This window comes from Tiliqua scincoides, chromosome 3, assembly GCF_035046505.1.
Source record: "Tiliqua scincoides isolate rTilSci1 chromosome 3, rTilSci1.hap2, whole genome shotgun sequence".
Classification (NCBI taxonomy): domain Eukaryota; kingdom Metazoa; phylum Chordata; class Lepidosauria; order Squamata; family Scincidae; genus Tiliqua; species Tiliqua scincoides.
This window is the reverse complement of record NC_089823.1, coordinates 159,898,060-159,918,438: the sequence shown is the minus strand read 5'-3', so window position 1 is coordinate 159,918,438 and position 20,379 is coordinate 159,898,060.

The window sequence follows — 20,379 nt, the reverse complement described above, 5'->3', positions numbered from 1 at the left end:
GTCAACATACTATTGATTTTTCTCTGTGACTTGTGGGTGGATCTTACAATATGTTATTACTCTGCTTCTGGGGGTGGGAGGGGAGTTTGGATGCTTGGAAATAAAAGGCCTGTGTGTTGAAATTTGAGTGAATTGTTTGATTGCAACATTTTTTTCAGCAGTGCACTGGGTGTGTGTGCTGTAAAGGAAAAAAAAAACTTAATTGAGTTTTTTCTTTGTGTTAAAGTTTTAGAGTGTATTGTGAAAATTATGTCAGAGGATGAAGAATCTATTTCACAAAAATCTGATGGTAAAAATTAATCTTAAAATAACAGTATCATATTAATTTGATCGAAGGGAACCCGAGAGTAACGGCCATTCAACATCTCGGAGGGAAATATGTTAAGCCGAGCTAACATAAAAGCCCTCCTCTCAAGGGGGTTCACAAGAAGCTAGAAATAGGAATCGCCATTGGCAAAGGTGGGAGAGATTCCATAATAAATGGGAGAACAGACCTGGTTCAGGTTAGAAAATATCCACCGGTGTTCAGACTCCCAGAGTCTCTCAGGAATATGGGATAAAGCCTGATCAAAATTGCAATTGAAAAGAGAATCTAAGGAAATGCCAATAGAGGCTAGTTTAGAGATACAAAACGCAGACCAAGAGGATTGAAAAGGGTCTTTAAGTAAATAACCAAGAAAGGAATCCAAATCAATCTTAAAAAAAAGGCGTAGCCAAAATTTGAAAGTAAATTTCCAGGCCAGAGTGGAAAGAAGATGTATTCTGAGCTCAAAAGCCAGAGTGGACAGCTTACTATAGTTGGGGACCCCAAGGATCCGCCTAAAGAAAGAGGCAGCAACTGGTCAATTTTATTGGACATGGCCTGGATCCAAATTGGACCCCATAAAGCAAACGACTGACCATTTTGGCGTTAAAGATTAAAAGTGCAACTGGAACGTACTGATTGCCTGTTGAATAATAGAATTTGGAAATCGCACTTATAAGGTGAGAGGAAGAGGCAGTCGCAGAGTTCCTGTGAAAAGACCATTTGAGCTGGTAATGTAAAAAAATTCCAAGGTATTTAAAGCTTTTTACTTGTTCAATAGGGCGGTTGTTGATTACCCACTGAAGTGGCCTCCATGATTTGGAAAATACCAAAATTTTGGTTTTATCCTCGTTAATGGCTAAATTATTGCCCAGGCAATAAGATTGAAATAGAGCTAAGAGATGTCGAAGACCCACGCTAGTGATTGAAAGAAGGACAGCGTCGTCCGCGTATAATAAAATGGGAACAGATAATCTGTGTAAGAGAGGTGCAGACTTCTCGGCTGGTGACAAATAGGACCAAAGATCGGCTAAGAAAAGATTAAATAAAAAAGGAGCTAGGATACAACCCTGCCTAACACCTCTAGTGATTGGTATCTTACTTGATAGCGAACCTTTGCTACCATAACAGACCTGGCAGGAGCTGGCCGAGTGCAGTTTGCAGATTAGGAAAAGCAGGCAGGGAGGAATATCCCATGCAGTTAATTTTTCCCATAAGATGTTTCTGCAAACTGAATCAAAGGCGGCTCTTAGATCTATAAATGCTGCAAACAGGTTACCCTTGTAGTGAATAGAGTATTTCTCAGCCAGGAAAGAAAGGGTTAGGGCATGGTCCAACGTAGAGGAACCGGGCCGAAAACCAATTTGTTCGCACCCAGGTAGATTCTTAGATGAAGCCCAGTTAACAAGGTGTGATAGAAGGTGCTTGGCGTAAAGCTTCCCAAGGGCCGAAAGTAAACAAATTGGTCTGTAGTTTCCGGGAATTGACGGGTCTCCCTTTTTGAATAGAGGGACTAGGATGGAGATAAACCATTCATCCGGGACCGTCCCGTATTTGTCAACTAAGGTGAACAGATTTGCCAGTGGTTCAGCCCACCAGCGGGCATTGTTAATTAAAAGATCGTTAGATATCCCATCAAGACCCGGCAACTTACCCGCTTTCAGAGAGGTGATAAGCTCTATAATTTCATCACTGGTAACAGGAGGCCACAAAGGTAACTCTTGTGGCAGGTCACACAATACCAAGGATGGAGATTGAGAAGAGAAAACCTTGGAGTAATGGGCTGACCAATCACGAGGAGAAATAAGCAGGGGAGGGTTAAAAGGGGCTCTCACATTAGAGCGCGCTATCAAGCTCCAGAAAAGTTTGCTGTTGTTAGATGAAATAGCGCTAAATAGCTGATCCCATTTACGTAGGGCAAAATCATGCCTCTTTACATTGAGAAGATGCCGCCAGGCCCTTCTAGCACAAAAATAAAGATCCCTAGACTCGATAGAATTTTGCGACTGGAATATATGAAACAGGGAGCATAAAAAGCGTTTGGCAGCCCAACATTCGGCGTCAAACCAAGAAGAAGAGGCAGCCTTGCAACTAAAGGTGGTAGCAGACCATAGTGTGTCAGCCAACAAGCAGGCAGGAGGTCTGGTCTAGACGGTAGAGCCTCCGTCTGCCTGAAGATAACATCCACAAGGTTGCCAGTTCGAGGCCACCGGCACTGTGCGACCTTGAAGCAGCTGACAAGCTGAAGCCGAGCCATTCCATCTGGTCTGAGCGTGGGAGGATGGAGGCCAGAATGTGAAGCCAGATCGGAACGAAACACCTTGAATGTAGTGGTTCTTAAAAGAAAGAACCTTTTTTCAAATTGTAAAAATCCCTATTTAATAAGGGATTTAAATAAAAGCCTGCCTATGTAAACCGCCTTGAATAAAGTCTTGAATAAAGACCAAGAAAGGCGGTATATAAATACCTGTTGTTGTTGTTGTTGTTGTTGTTATCAATTGGTACGAAACATCTGCCAGGGACAGAATTGTAGTAGAACTAATTATTTGTCTTAAAAAAACTGTGTCCGGATTAGATGACCAATTTTCAATTGCCTTACTGGTCTTAGGGGACCATTTGGGCCAAAAACAGGTCTGATTGATAGACTCCTCACTAGTAGGCTGAAAAGCAAAATTCCTAAGTTTAATTAACAGAGGCAGATGTTAGCTATCCACTCGAGCTCAAATAGAAAAATCACAGCAGGAAGGTAATAACTCAGAGGAAACCAAAATATAGTCAACTACACTAGATCCAAGAGAAGATAAGAAAGTAAAACTGCCTGATTGGGACAACTGAGTGAGACCATTAATAATAAAAAGATCGTAAGACGAACAAAGAGTAGCTAAAAAATGAGCATTATTATTAAAAGATAATACAAATCTGGTATGTTATATTTTAGCTCTTAATTTTAAATCTTAATCTGGTATATTATATTTTAGCTTTTAATTTAAAAAAAACTGGCTCTCCTACAAAAAGCATAATTGATTTTTCTGTTTTATTTCTATTGAAGGAAATTCAGTCCCTTCACCCCACTTCTTCAAGAGAGGTAATGATGATGTTTTTTGCTCCTACCATTCTACATCTATAATCATACAGTGTAAAAAACAAAAATGGTTATTTCAGTTGCAGGAAATGCCGCTTCAGCCAGAACCAATCTCAGTCAAAAGCTTGCTCTTTCAGCCACCTGTAATGGTGGCACAAACCTCTTTAAGAGAGGTAATAAACCTGATTAATACAATAAAAAAGAGTTTTGGAATTTCTACAATTTAAAAACAAATTATTTAAAAAAGATTTTTCTTTTCCTTTTAGCTGCTGAAGGGCCAGCAAAATCCAGCACAGCCCCAGGGGGAGGTAACCCTTTGCCTCTTTTTTTCTATGGATGTCAGTTTTTTAAAAAAAGAAATGATTTTAAAAATTGATTTTTTCACAAGCAGGAAATCCTGGGTCTTTGCCAAAGCCAAAGCTACCAACATCCACTAATGTCCTCCAAAGAAAACCTTACATTTCACCAAAGCCTGGGCCCTCATCTGATGTCTTTCAGAAAGGTAGTAGCTTTTCCATTACCAGACTGAATAATAATAATAATAATAATAATAATAATAATTGCTTATTTTAGTTTTGCAGTCTCCCCAGTCAATAAAAGAGATTATGTTTATTTCCTTCTAGGAAATGCCACCCCTATTGGCAGAGCAGGACTTGACTGGAAGCATGGAGCCTTGCCTGGCGGTGATAGTGTAGATGGTGATGTAGTTGTTCCTAAGAAAAAACAGAGGAAAACCAGAAACAATGTGGAGGAGTTGTTGTTAAATCATTGCTTAGAACTGGGGAACATGATGGTGGGGTGTGCCAGTGCTGTTACTGAAAAGGAGAGATATCTGATAGCTCAGATTATGACTTGGCATTCAGAGTTTAAAAAAAATACTGGTGTTCATTCTTTTGGGGGGCTTGATAAAGAGATGCTTGTTTCTTTTCAAGAAAATATTAAAAATTTCCACATCTATCCTGAGAGTCTGCAGGGGGAGAAGAGCCAGACATCACAAAGCTCTCCATTTGCTACAGGGGTGAACCAGGTTGGTGCGGGGTTCCCACACACACCACAGGACTCCTCTGATTCAGAGGGTTCTGATGACTCTGTTGCAGGGCAGAGGGGGCTTTCACACACACCCCAAGGTTCCCCTGTTGCTGCGGCTGCTGCTGTTGAAGAAGAGCAATCTGATAGTGGCTATTCCTCCAATGCACACCCTGGTTCCCACTTTTCTGATAGTGGGAGGGCATAGTCTAATAAGTACTATCCTTTATAGCAAGATCCTAGATAAGAAAAAGCGCCACCTCATGGACCTGAATAATGGGGGTAGCAACCTGCGTTTTGGTGGCAGCCTCTTATCTATCAGGGCTGGTGGGAAGCTTACTGATTGCCAACTATTACAGGATGCAAGATGGTTGTATAAGGCGGTTGGCATTGGTCCTGATAAAAAAATACTGTTAACAGACCTGGGAAGATTTGAAATGTATTTACAAGTGAATATAGGGGTTGTCATGCATGCTGATAAAGGCTTGGGGCCCCCTATACATGAGCAGTCCTACTTTCTGCTGTTACCCTATGACCATTATTATGGGATTCTAAACATGAAAGGTTTCTTTGGCTCTAGTAATTACTGTTCCCTCTGTGGGACTCCTTACGCTCAAACACACACCTGCTGGTTTCACTGTTGTTTATGTTTACAGAGACAATGTATACGGGGGGGGGGGGGAAGGTAGCTGCAATCTGTACAAGCTGTAGACTGATATGCTCTTCTGAGAGCTGTTTAACCATCCATAAAGATTAAGAGGCCAAAAAGGAGATTGACTGCCTCGCTAAAATACTGTGTAAAAAATGTGGTTATGTTCAGAAGGAACACAAATGCAAGAGGCGTAAGTGCAAGGAGTGCCTTAAGCCAGCTACTCCTGAGCATGTCTGCTACATTCCCCATCTTAAGTAACCTGAACTATTGTACAATTATATCTTTTATGACTTTGAATGCACACAGGAGACAGATATTCACATACCCAATTATATATATGCGATGGGAACACAGGAGGATGCAACTTGGGAGTTCAAGGGCGAAGGCTGTCTTACAAACTTCATCACAACCTTTATCTCCCCAATTTCAAAAAATTCACATTTTTGGTACACAACACGAAGGGGTATGACAGTTACTTTATCTTAAACCAACTAGTGAGGGAAAAGATGGAGGTACATCTTGTTGTACAGGGTGGTAAGCTGATGTGTGTGACCATAAAAAGCTACAGATCTGATTTACAGATAGCTTAAACTTCCTCCCCATGAAGCTTGGAAAACTTCTCAAGGCTCTGGGCTTTGAGGGGTGCAAAGGTTATTTCCCCCACTTTTTTTAACACTGCTGAAAACTGGGAGTACCAAGGGCCTTTCTCTCACCCAAAATTTTATAGGTATGACACCATGATGCCCGATGAGAAAAAAGATTGTCTCGCATGGTATGAGGAAAATAAGAACAACACTTTTGTTCTCCAGAAAGAGCTAGCATATTACTGCCAGCAGGATGTAAAAATACTGAAGGAGGCCTGTATGTTGTACAGGGATGAAATCCTGATGATGACTAAAACAGAGAAGAGGGATGGGATAGACCCCTTTCAATACCTAACCATCACTAGCGTTGCTATGTCCATGTTTAGATACATGTTTTTATGAAGAGAAACTATAGCTATTCTTCTTTGGGACAACTACCTCCTGATTGAAAACAGATTTTCCTCCCCTGCCATACAATGGTTGTTGTATCTTGAGCAAAAAGAATCAATCGAGATCAGACATGATCTGAAAGGGGGAGAATTTCAGGCTGGTCAGTTTTTTCAGGATGGGTATGCTGTGATTGAGGACAAACCAACAGCTTTTGAATTTTATGGTTGCTTTTTTCACGGGTGCCCCATTTGTTACAATGAATCAGATTTAAACATGCTCAGGAACTTAAGCTACTGTATGCTTTATTATTTCACCATGTGCAGAGAGGCCCTGATCAAAGACATGGGGTTTGAAGTCAGAGCCATTTGGGAACACGAGTGATGGGCGATGATAGCCACCGATGCAGCACTCAAAGAGTTTCTATGTGAAACAAACCCACCTCAGCCTCTGCAGCCTAGAGATGCTCTGTTTTGTGGGAGAACAAATGCCATCACCCTCTATTTTCAAGTCCAAAGAGGGGGAGGAAATATGTTATTATGACTTCACTAGCATGTACCCCTATGTGTGTCAGCTGGTCCTATGGTCTGAGACTGTCCTCCACGAGGTCTTACCTGCGGGTGAAGGGCATTATGTTCCATGCACAGAATTCTGCATGGGTCCAATTTGATAGTTTGAAGCAACTGGTTCTGGATTATGGAACAGGGTCTAAAGAGATTGTTCTGCATCAGAGGGGCATTCTGAGAAATAAAAAGCAGAAATAGAAACAGGCTGTCTGAAGAAGACGCTAAGGGTCATATATGATAAGAGGGTCCTTCTGAAAGACTTCAGAACTCTACCTTACCGGTATTAAGATGGATGTGCGGTGGAAACACCACTTCTCGGCCATTTTAGCAGCTCCTAGCAACTGCGGGAAAACGTATTTTATAAAAAACATGTTGGATCAGGCACGTACTGTGGTCTCTGTCATTCCTGAAAATATTGTCAGGTGTTATGCCTGCTGGCAACCTTTGTACAAGGATCTCCTTCTTAAATATTCCCACATACGGTTTATGGAGGGGCTCCCCACGACGTTTGATGACGATGAATTATTACCCCCTAATAAAGTGAATCTTATCGTGGATGATCCCATGGCCGTCATAATTTAAGTATTTTTTTCATCACACAGAACATTTTCTTCCAGGGAAAATCCAATCGCACCATTACCTTAAACGCAAAATATATGGTGCTCTTCAAAAACCCTAGGGACAAACTACAGATCATTACACTGGTGCGTCAGATGTACCTTGGAAACGGGCAGTTCTTTCTAGAGAGTTTTCAGGATGAGACCGCAAAACCTTATGGGTATCTGCTGGTAGACTTAAACGCTTCCACACCTGAGTCTTACAGATTGAGGACGGGGCTTTTCCCACCAGACTGGCCGGTTGTCTGCACTATGAAAAAAAAAGAAAACTGGAGCCCTTTATAAAAGCAAGTGACTTAACCTCACAACCCTTCAATTGTAAGCATATCCTCCTCATGGCAATATGTCTAACTGCGTGAGAAGAAATCTACCCCTTTTATGGCTGCTTATCAAGGCCCCCCGTGACAGAGAAAAGCCATTCTGTGTGCTACTCCTCATGAACTGGTTTCGGCTATCTCAGAAATTGCACTCAACACTTTAAAAGGTAACATCCCGTTATCTGGCAGATAGATTTCTGTGATGAGAAAAAACAGCGCACTCATAAAAAAAAGTGAGTAATAAACAGATATGATTAAGAAAAAAGAAACAGCTGGTAAACCAGTCTGGCGGGTTTCTAGCGCCCTTGTTAAGCATTGCTCTTCCTCTAGTCACAGAGCTTTTATGTAACCGCTGATGGAGCATACTGAAAAAATGTTCCTTGTACCTAGCCACCAACTAGAGCAACTGAAAAATCCTTCCCCGAGAGAAGAAAACATCAGAACTACAGCACTCACTTCCTTAGATGTTGATATGCATTTAACAGAGAAGGGACTAAACGGAATATGAAAAGGCGAAACAATATTCCGCGCTCCTTCAAAAATATCTAACTCATGTGAAACAGGGAAGCTGAAAAAGGACATCTGAGCTTGTTGTTACCAACACCACCATCGCCTGAGACATCTACCGAAGCACAAGCCTCTGCAGCTCCAGACAGTGTGTATCATGAAGTCTTGAACAGCTTGTCCGTCAGATTTAAGAACCCTGCAAAGCTACTGTTAAACAAAATGATGCAAAACAAGTCTGTTTCTTCATGGAATGAAAAGGGGGCTTTTGTTTACAAAGAGGAAACTACCCCAGGCTCCAACCTACTGGACCTGGTGAAAGGAATCATACAAATTCATGCGCTACCACCCACGCACACTCCAAAAGACTGGGATGTCTTTATGAAGGCACTGGCTGAACTAGATATCCCTTCCATGGTTGTTGGCAACCCTGGAAACAGGGCCTCTTTGGATCACTTGAAAAACCACAGCCCTGTAACGGGATTAAAAAATACCCCCAAAGCTTCCAGAAAATCTTCTAAAAAGCAGAGACTATCTAGCTCTGTAGCTTGACTCACCTTATAAAATAAAAGCACTTTAAAAAAAAACCTGCTTCAACCTATTTATTAATGAAGGACACATAAATTTTCTTTTAAACCCCTCAGCGAGGGTAGTTTATTTATTGAAAAACATACCCATGAAAATTACTACAAGACACACACGTTAGGGTTGATAAATAAACTGTGGGGCAAGCGCTGCATGTACCCCTTCTTTTTTACAAATAGCAATGCCATGCAATTGTTCCTTAGCAAATCATTGGAATAGAGTTCTTGAATCTGATTGAAAGTTAGCCCTTTACAACGCTGGCACAGAAAAACACACACAATGGTAACCGCAAGTTGCAGATTCCAGGGACTGTACTTGCTTTGCTTGAAATGTCATTACAGGGCCACATTTTCTTTAAAAAATCCATGATTGCCTCGCGGAATCGGGGATAGTCCGGCAGGTGGCTGTAGGATTCAAAAAACTCTACGTGGTTTTCTTCTGTCAGGTACATAAGAACATAAGAACATAAGAACAGCCCCACTGGATCAGGCCATAGGCCCATCTAGTCCAGCTTCCTGTATCTCACAGCGGCCCACCAAATGCCCCAGGGAGCACACCAGATAACAAGAGACCTCATCCTGGTGCTCTCCCCTACATCTGGCATTCTGACTTAACCCATTCCTAAAATCAGGAGGTTGCGCATACACATCATGGCTTGTACCCCATAATGGATTTTTCCTCCAGAAACTCGTCCAATCCCCTTTTAAAGGCGTCTAGGCTAGACGCCAGCACCACATCCTGTGGCAAGGAGTTCCACAGACCGACCACGCACTGAGTAAAGAAATATTTTCTTTTGTCTGTCCTAACCCGCCCAACACTCAATTTTAGTGGATGTCCCCTGGTTCTGGTATTATGTGAGAGTGTAAAGAGCATCTCCCTATCCACTCTGTCCATCCCCTGCATAATTTTGTATGTCTCAATCATGTCCCCCCTCAAGCGTCTCTTTTCTAGGCTGAAGAGGCCCAAACGCCGTAGCCTTTCCTCATAAGGAAGGTGCCCCAGCCCCGTAATCATCTTAGTCGCTCTCTTTTGCACCTTTTCCATTTCCACTATGTCTTTTTTGAGATGCGGCGACCAGAACTGGACACAATACTCCAGGTGTGGCCTTACCATAGATTTGTACAACGGCATTATAATACTAACCGTTTTGTTCTCAATACCCTTCCTAATGATCCCAAGCATAGAATTGGCCTTCTTCACTGCCGCCGCACATTGGGTTGACACTTTCATCGACCTGTCCACCACCACCCCAAGATCTCTCTCCTGATCTGTCACAGACAGCTCAGAACCCATCAGCCTATATCTAAAGTTTTGATTTTTTGCCCCAATGTGCATGACTTTACACTTACTGACATTGAAGCGCATCTGCCATTTTGCTGCCCATTCTGCCAGTCTGCAAAGATCCTTCTGGAGCTCCTCACAATCACTTCTGGTCTTTACCACTCGGAAAAGTTTGGTGTCGTCTGCAAACTTAGCCACTTCACTGCTCAACCCTGTCTCCAGGTCATTTATGAAGAGGTTGAAAAGCACCGGTCCCAGGACAGATCCTTGGGGCACACCGCTTTTCACCTCTCTCCATTGTGAAAATTGCCCATTGACACCCACTCTCTGCTTCCTGGCCTCCAACCAGTTCTCAATCCACGAGAGGACCTGTCCTCTAATTCCCTGACTGTGGAGTTTTTTCAGTAGTCTTTGGTGAGGGACCGTGTCAAACGCCTTCTGAAAGTCCAGATATATAATGTCCACGGGTTCTCCCGCATCCACATGCCTGTTGACCTTTTCAAAGAATTCTATAAGGTTTGTGAGGCAAGACTTACCCTTACAGAAGCCATGCTGACTCTCCCTCAGCAAGGCCTGTTCGTCTATGTGTTTTGAGATCCTATCTTTGATGAGGCATTCCACCATCTTACCCGGTATGGATGTTAGGCTGACCGGCCTATAGTTTCCCGGGTCCCCCCTCTTTCCCTTTTTAAAAATAGGCGTGACATTTGCTATCCTCCAATCTTCTGGCACTATGGCCGTTTTGAGGGACAAGTTGCATACCTTAGTCAAGAGATCTGCAACTTCATTCTTCAATTCCTTAATAACCCTTGGGTGTATGCCATCAGGGCCCGGTGACTTATTGATCTTTAATTTATCAATGAGGTCTGAAACATCTTCTCTTTTAACCTCTATCTGACTTAACTCCTCGGTCAGGAGGGGCCGTTCAGGCAGCGGTATCTGCCCGAGGTCTTCTGCCGTGAAGACAGATGCAAAGAACTCATTTAATTTCTCTGCCATCTCTAAGTCTCCTTTTATCTCCCCTTTCCCTCCCTCACCATCCAGAGGGCCAACTGCTTCTCTGGCGGGTTTCCTGCTTCTAACATATTTGAAGAAGCTTTTATTATTCCCCTTAATGTTGCTGGCCATGCGTTCCTCATAGTCTCGCTTGGCCTCCCCTATCACCTTCTTACATTTCTTTTGCCACAGTTACAAAGTTAGCCAGTGCTCTCCCGGGCAGTCGTGGGGGTCTGTGTTGACCACCTGTCCCATGGGTCTCTGTAGCTGATTCATTTTAGGAAGCCAGTCACAAGGAAACACTCCCTTGAATTACCAACGGGTAGCCGGGTCAGTGGTCAGCAGCCGCGTTAACTGCAGTGTGTTCATGTCACATATAATCAAACAGAACATTCCACTGGTTATTTATTTTGATTATATTGTCAAAAACCCCATAAATGTTCATGTTAACAGTCTGTGAGAGGGTCTGGCAAACCCAACTTCTGCCCTAAGGTTCCCTGTGTTGATCAAGGAATAGTGGTCGCTGCATTCCTAGTCGGGGGACAGGTCAAAGGCATGTGCTTACCAGAGGTATGCACCAGGCTCATGTACCCCCTCACACAGCTTCCTTCTTGAAAGTCTGGCTGAAACGGCTTTGCGGGAATTTGGTAGCCTGGCAGGTAAATAGCAAAAAAAATTGATGTCATAATGCTTAAAGTTAAACAAGTTTTTGCTGAAGGTTCCGCTGAAAGAATCGTTGTCCACCAGACCAATTACGACCAACTTCGGCAGTTGACCCAGAAACAGTTTCTCCTGGTAAGTGACGCAGCTCCCCTCAGGGAGACTAAACACTTTCATACTGACATGGTCCACGGGGTATTTGTCTGTGGCTGTAAGCAAAGCTTCAGCATACCCCAGCCGTACCCCAGGGGCAACTCTTACTTTCTTTACAAACAGAGATGCTTTGGAAACTATTTTTGCTTTGGGTGAATTTAATTTTCACGTCCACGCCGTTTAACAACAGTTTTAAAAAAAAAAAATAGGTCCGCGTGGAGATGACCCAGGAGTTCTATTTTTCTGCTCTGAACAGTCAGACCTGGTTTTTGAATAAACCCCCAGTTCTGCCCATCTATTTCCACAGATTTGTGTTCACCAGGAGTGTGTTTGTAAAACAGACCTGCAGAGAAGTGGCTGGATAACGTGTCTTCACCGTAGTTTAACACAGACTTGATAAAAGCCCTATGGGGGTAGCAGTTGTTACTCTGACTGATGAGCCTGTCTCCCAGTGTCACATCCAGCTGACTAAAGATGGCTGCGATCGGGTAGTTCACCAGCGCCACTTCCACCTGCCTTTCAATGTTGATTCCATCTTCTTTTACAATTTTGCAACTCAGGTATAGTAAAGTGTTGTTTAAATCCATATAATCCTCCCCATTTCCCGCAATGAAAAAGTCCAACAGTGCAGACTCCGTCACCACCGTCAACAGAGGCACCTCCACATAAACACTTCCTTCAATGCTGGTCTGCGTAGGGGCTATTTGGAACAGGTCTAGTTCAGATTTTGTACAATCTTCTGAGCTCCCGTGAATAAAGGCCACGGTCGTTTTAAAATATGTCTCTAGAGAGGCAGCTCTTTCTACACCTCGGAGGAGTCTTTCTACACCTCCCCGCTTTTCTCTTCTGTGTCGTCCTGCAACTTTTAGCCCTTCTTTTAAAGGGACGGGGCGGGCCTGTTAGCAGCAATCGTGATGCTTTTCATTTATCTGCTTTCCTTCTTTTCATGTACATCAGGCCCAACCCCATTTGTGGGATAGCTTTATTCAAAACGGCCTGAGAAACATTCCTAACCATGTCTCGGGTAATATTGCGGGCAGCTAATTTTATGTGTGGCTTAATAATCTCTAATCCCTCCTCAAAAGGGGAACCCGTTTTCAAAAAAGTCTCCAGAATATTCCTCCGACCCCTACCCCATACATAACAGGGGCTCCATACATAATGTGAAATCTAGGAAGACCTTGCCCAGCTTCACCCTATAATAGTTGCTATAAAGGGAGGGATCCCTGTAATGTTTTACAAGGACCATATTTTAAAAGAACCTGATGGAAGTGTAGCTTCACAACCACTTAGCTGAAACAAAATGACACATTTTTGTTTCGGTATGTCTTTATCGCCACTGTGATGGTGTCTATATGGTCTCTATTTACAGCCATGTAGTGTGGTTTGTCATAGGTGATGGTGACTTGTTCACCATTCTCCCCATGAATAGGAATACATCGCAACAGAGGCCCATAAGAGTCCCCCACTACCTGATGGTCTATAAGGTCTGTGTAAACGTACAGGGTGCTAAACCTGCCGGTAATATCTGCAGTGAAGGCTGATTTTCTGTTGGCTAAGCCCTTGTGCATCCCTAATATTTGGGCCAGATCCCCTTCTGCTGAAATTTTGTGAATCGGAGGAGCTTTAAGATAGACCTTCCTAAGCACAGAATCATACCGCAGAGATGTATCAGCTGGTGAATTTAAATGGCTAATCATTACCTTGTTCATATTATTCAGCATATCAGATATTGACATGTAATAACCCACCCATAGAGTGAATTACCATGCTATCCTTCTGTCATCAATTTGAAACCTTCCACCTTCTGTGAGTGTGTCCCAGCTGTGAGGGTACTGTATCTCTGCTAATCCCACTTCCCACTCCCCTGGTAGATTCAGGGAGCATGCCAGACGGATCGTGAAGTCACCACTGTTGTTCCGTTGAAATATGTTAATACAGGCATTGCTAGGAAGGGTGATGTAAAAATATTTTTCCACCATTTCCCCCCCTGCTACTTAGCTTCACGCAGATCAGAGTCTGCGACCCAACTACTGAATTTGTCAGGCCAACCTAACCATTTCACCAGGTGTTGCTTTTTCTTTCCCCTCCCCCTCATAGCTAGAACTTTTTCAACCCTGTAAACCCTATCCTCTTCCGTCCTCACTCTCTGTAATTCTTCAGGATAGAAAGTTCCTGCAATGCTCTCTCCCTCATAATCTTCTAAGCTGTACATGGGTCTTCACCCTTGCTGCTGACTTGGTCGACTACGAAAATCTCACTGGTGAAGCTTTGTTCGTAACCTTTTTCAAATACCCCCTTGAGCTTAGAGATTCTCACATGATCTCCTTTCCTGAACACAGAAACCTCTTTTCTTATTCTAACCCAATCTCCATACACTGTTTTGCAGACAGACAGGGCGTTGGAATGGTTCACATCCACAGGTCGTACCCTAGTCGTTCTGTGCACCTTATGGTTATAACTGTTTATAAGATGCAGCAACACTTCCATGTATCTAAAAGTGTTGTTAGCTGTGAAAAATCTCCACATTTTTGTTTTTGATGTTTTATTAAAATGTTCCACAATAGCTGCTTTGACCTCATGACCTGTAACAAAGTGACGGATGCCGTGTTTTTTTAATAGTTCTCTCACAGTCCAGTTTAGAAATTCTTTACCAGAATCAGTCTGCAGTTCGCATGGTATTCTCTCCTGATTGAAGATGTGCTGAAAAGCGTTAGCCACTTGTCTGCCTGTTTTGTCTTTCAAGCTTCTGGCCCATGCGTATTTAGAAAGTATATCCACCACCTTTAAAATGTGCCCCTCGTTGTACTTAGAAAACTGCTGCATGTCCACTAAATCAGCCTGCCATTGTGCATCCACTCCTGAAACAACTGTTTTGTTTCTCTTAAATCGTACTCAAGGCTGCTTGTGCAGTGTATAAGCATCTTGCTCTGTAAGCCAGTCCCGAACATATTTTTGAGTCAGAGATTTACTCTGCTTTTTGGCCTCTTGAAAGAGGGTGTTTACCCCTCCAAAGTTCCCAACTGCCCCAGGTGTATAATATATATATTTTTAAAAATTTCCTCATGCTTTTCCATGACTCCAGTTAGCACAGAAACGCGCACAATCAGTTAACGTAATTTGATTTTATTTTCTTCACAAATATTTTCATTCCTCTGGAATTTTAGGGGAGCAGGAACGGCCTAACGGCTCATTGAGAGTCAGTTTTTCAAGGTCCCCAACAGCCTCTTCAATTTCCTAGACAAAACAAAAAATCACGTCGTCTTAACCACTCATGTCTGTCTCATCAACGTATTTCCCAGCTCAACCCACTCACATTCCTCAGGTTTTGCCTCTGGTTGTGGTATCTAGTAAATTTAAAAATATATGTGTGTGTGTATATTTCAGATCCCCCTCAGTAAAATTTACATACAGACATGCATGAACACCAGGGCTTTGCCATCTTCCGGACTTTCCAGATATCTTCATTGATATCCCCACCAGCTGACCAGTCTAGTGGCGCAACATCTAGTTCCTGCATCTGGTTATTTAAAATAAATATCAAAAATATTACCACACCCATGTGCCCAATATCAAAACCACCCCTGCCTCCCCCCAAAAAAACACATGCTTACCATGAATTGTGTCCAATAGGGTACTGCATCTGCTTCTGTTTCCTGACTGTCAGGCCAAGAATTATCCCTGTATGCAACCCCATCTGGAGGTCCAGTACACGGTTCTGGTTCTTCACTCTCAAGGGAGACCTTTTCAGTTAAATCAGCTTCTTTCCAGCATGTACCCCATTCATGTGAATTAATACATGGATCCACAGCATTATAAAAATTAACAGTTGTACCTAAGCACTGCCCATCTAGGGTCTCCATATTTTATTTTTTACACTCTATGTGGGAATTTTCACTCAGGGCAGCGTCTTAAATACTTGGCTGATGCCGGGCATGCCTGGACATATTCCTGAAAGCCATTTCCTATTGGCTCATAACTTTCCCCCCTGCCATGCACCCCACTCCTCCCCCAATAAGGCAAACATTGTGGGTCTTCTGTTCTTTTATTTGGGCACTACATACATCATAATTTCTGATTTTTTTTTTAAAACATTGTTTTGTAATGCATAAAGGTTTCCTACATCTCCTTCACTTATCATGAACACTTAGACAGCAGTGACCTCTTGCAAGAAATTTTTGATACTTTCTTTTTGAAACCACGGGTTGTACATACTCAAGGTCAGTGCGATCCTCCTCTCTCAACATTACATCAAGCCATTCCAGAGGATCAGCAAATACATTCATGCTAGCTATCAGGCTTAAAATATAATCAATGGTTGTGGTGGTCACATGCAAAAACCGTAAACTGTAAGCTATATTAATCACAGTGTTCAGAATTGCCTGCAGGTAAATTCTTTTACACACAACTTGGAAGAAACCTATTCAATCAAAATTCTTCCAATATCTGCATTCCTGGGCTTCCTTATCCTTGGAATTAATTTTACATCCAATGCAACAATCAAGAAAATACCCACTATAATAGTGCTTAAGAATCACATACAGCATAGCTTTGATTGGTGATTGCATAGCACCTGAGTGGTAATGTGGGCTGAAATGATCCACAGGGGTCTTCTGAAGGCCTAAAATATCACGGAAACTTGTATGGCCTTCTTGATTTCCAGGAACTTGCTGCTCGACCTGCTGGGTCTTTGGAGAACCCTGCTGGGTCTTTGGAGAATCTCCTCTGGGGATTCCTTTAAAAAATATAAAAACAAACTTATTTTCTAATTTTTCTGTCTTTCTAGCCCATTAATACAGCTATAATGAGTATCAAGCATGTCTGTAAGAATGTTACCTGCGTAATCTTGATTGCCGCTGCCTCAGGAAACTCGAACGCTGTGTGCAAAAGCACAAACCCACAGTCACAGCTGATTGGGGGAAAACGCACAATCTCTTCATCCCATGCAAGCTTGTAAAGAAGCTCCACAGGTATCTGTCTATGAAATTTGCCACTGACATTGATTTCACATCAGCAGCGTTTCTTTCTCGGTGGAGACTGCATCAGACACTCAGTCTGTAAGGTGGAGAAGGCTCTCAAACAATGATCTGAGTATCTCCCTTCTGGAAGGTGGGTGGGCTTTGAGAATCAGTTGGTCTGAAAAATCTCAGGTTACTACCATATGTGGAAAATGCATATTTCCTGAAAACAGTTTCCAACAACCTGTAGGTGGCACTGTGTACCTATCTATTCAAAGCTTAAATTAGAATTATTCTCTATTTCTTAATTTGAACCTCTATAATACTGAAGTTTAGGTTCTTTATAGTCCTCTTTAGATTATTAGCAATAATTTTATACCAAACAGTCTAAATTTTGCTGAAAAACAAGGGTTTTTGAGTGTTTTCTCTCCTTGTTAGAATCCTTTATTTCTCTGTTCATTTTTAGAATGCAGGCAGCATCTTCCTGGAATGTTTGTCTATTTGGGCCTCTTTGATATACTCTAGATGCCCCTGCTAATTGGGTTCTATCAAGTTGATTTGTCTTCTACCAAGTTTCATATCTTGTCCTGTCATACAAAATTAACTATTCTCTTATTAAAAATGCTCTTGGCGCCAGGAGAAAATCATTAATTTTCGTTCACTCCCTTTGTTCTCTCTGTCTCTCTTTGAATTATATTCTGTCCTGTGTCTTATCTGGTTCCATAAAGTCTGGAATACTTTTGCTTAGATAACAATACTGCATTGTTTGTATTACCTATCTGTGCTGCATCTGCTTTTCAAGACTATAGGGATATTTCTGAGACTTTAAGCCTTTTCCTATTTAGCTTTCCCCATTCTATGTTTTCATGCTCTGATTAAAGTATTTGCAAACATCCTATGTATTTCATACTGCATTTGGTTTAAAAGCAAACTTGAATGCAAAAATCTCCTTTGACTCTCTGTGTACTTTGGGTGTAAGACTAGCAGCTTCTGTTATTTACAACCTTATTAGGCAATCCTCATTACACAGTCTTCATTCAGAAGCAGGGATTCAAGTTTAGAGTGTAATGATTTGCTAATTAGCCTGATAGCAGTCTTCTGTTATTCACACCTTTAAGGTGATCCTTGTCTAAACAAAGCATAGTCACAGTAGCCTGTTAGATCTATAGACAAGACTTCCTTTGATTTAAAGAGAAGCCTAATAAGAATTACTTAGAATTCAAAAGCCCTTTTCTCTGGTATTTATAACACTGTCTTTCTGAATATAGAAATGGCAAAACTGTTTTTTTTCCTTTTGCTTCAAGGAAGCTCAAAGCTCTTTGGATTTTTAAAATCCAAATAGCTTCTTTGTTTTAGTCTGACATGCAGGCTGGGGCCATGGATTCCAGCAACAAGAGGAGGGAGTAATTGCAGTTTCTTCTTTGAAGCACTTTATCTTAATTGCCTGTCACTTTGGTTTATGACTTAGAGGCCTCTTGTATCATTTTAGCAAAACTGTTAATTTCAGACTTCTTCAGAGGGGGTTAATGGTTTAAGCATAACTTTCTTATTTCTTATTTAGCTATATACACTCATAGCATTTAGTTTATTACTATTTGTTTATACTGATTAAATGACTTGGGTGCTTTTCCCTTAATTTTGTCCCTATAAAAGAGCAAGAGGGAATGTATTTTTGTTGCCTGAATCCTTCAGAGGAATGTCTCCCTAGCAGGGTGTCACATTCTTTTCTGATTTATGGCATACTTGCAATCTTAGCAGAGAACAAAGAATGCATCTCTGTACAAGTTTGCCTTTGTTTGTCTGTGAATATCTAGCCACAAACATTTTCCTTATTTCTTAGCTAATTCACTTATAACATTGCATAAGTAAAAATTTGAGCACTTAAGTTTTCGTTTTAAACTAATTCACTACATTCTTAAAACAGACAATTTGCCTGCATGCAGCTTGCAGACACAGGCTACTTCTGAGCAGACATGAATTTTAACTGGCTTTTGGACATGCTAAGTACATATAGGCTTTTCAAACATACATTTGAACTGATAGCCCAAAATGCCTTCTTATAAGTCTTGTTTGTGAAATGCTTTTGAAATGTTCTAAGCACAAACATATTGCTCTGTTTAAATGATCTGCTTTAACATGAATGGTTGGCTTCTGCTAGCCTGCATCATGTGGGGTGGCGGCAACAAATAGGGCCTTCTCAGTAGTGGCTATGAAAATTCCCTTCCCTTTGACTTAAGAACGGCTCCCTTGCTTGTAACTTTCCGGCGAGGCCTGAAGACCCTTTTGTTTAGACAAGCCTTCTGAGTTCCTGGCCTTTTAAACATCTTTTTAACATCTCTTAACATTTTTTAATATCTGCTCACAGGCCTGATCCTTTTCTAATTTGCTGCCCTATGCTCTTACCTGATTAGTTTTTATCTGACTACTGTTTTTATATCTTATGTTTTTATCTGCTTTTAAATTATGCTTTTAACTTGTTTTAACCTGGTTTGTAAGCTGCCTAGAGTCCCTTCGGGGAGAAAGGTGGGGTAAAAATAAAGTATAATAATAATAATAATAATAATAATAATAATAATAATAGGAAGTCCTTGCTTGCCAGTGTGGCTCTGATAAGCTGTTTGCTTCCATTTTTTTAGGTTTTCAGTTCATGAAATTGTGGCTTCCTGTGGCTCTGATAAGCTGAGATGCTGACATCCTTCCAAGTTGACCTTCGCATAATATTTGCTCTGGCAACCCTGCAGTTCAGGATATTATTTTGTTGTGTCAAGGTTGTAAATTCTGGCCACTGGGTTTGTGTTATGTTCAATCTATGGTAAGGCCACACCTGGAGTATTGTGTCCAGTTCTGGTCGCCACATCTCAAAAAAGACATAGTGGAAATGGAAAAGGTGCAAAAGAGAGCGACTAAGATGATTACGGGGCTGGGGCACCTTCCTTATGAGGAAAGCTACGGCGTTTGGGCCTCTTCAGCCTAGAAAAGAGGCATCTGAGGGGGGACATGATTGAGACATACAAAATTATGCAGGGGATGGACAGAGTGGATAGGGAGATGCTCTTTACACTCTCACATAATACCAGAACCAGGGGACATCCACTCAAATTGAGTGTTGGGCAGGTTAGGACAGACAAAAGAAAATATTTCTTTACTCAGCGTGTGGTCGGTCTGTGGAACTCCTTGCCACAGGATGTGGTGCTGGCGTCTAGCCTAGACGCCTTTAAAAGGGGATTGGACAAGTTTCTGGAGGAAAAATCCATTATGGGGTACAAGCCATGATGTGTATGCGCAACCTCCTGATTTTAGAAATGGGTTATGTCAGAATGCCAGATGCAAGGGAGGGCACCAGGATGAGGTCTCTTGTTATCTGGTGTGCTCCCTGGGGCATTTGGTGGGCAGCTGTGAGATACAGGAAGCTGGACTAGATGGGCCTATGACCTGATCCAGTGGGGCTGTTCTTATGTTCTTATGTTCTTATGTTAATCATCTCACCAGAGACATGTTTAATTAAACTGGCTTTTATAAAACATGATTCCTAACACAAAGTAGAAAGGAAAATATACATTTGAAATCCATGAGAAACACCTGGAGCTTCCTTAAGATCACATCCTTCGTATCTTTTGAAGAACAACAAAAGCAAGATACAAGGTAGACCCAATTCCCATCTGGGCAATGCCTGGGTTAATGTTTCTCTATGATGTTCAACGACATCA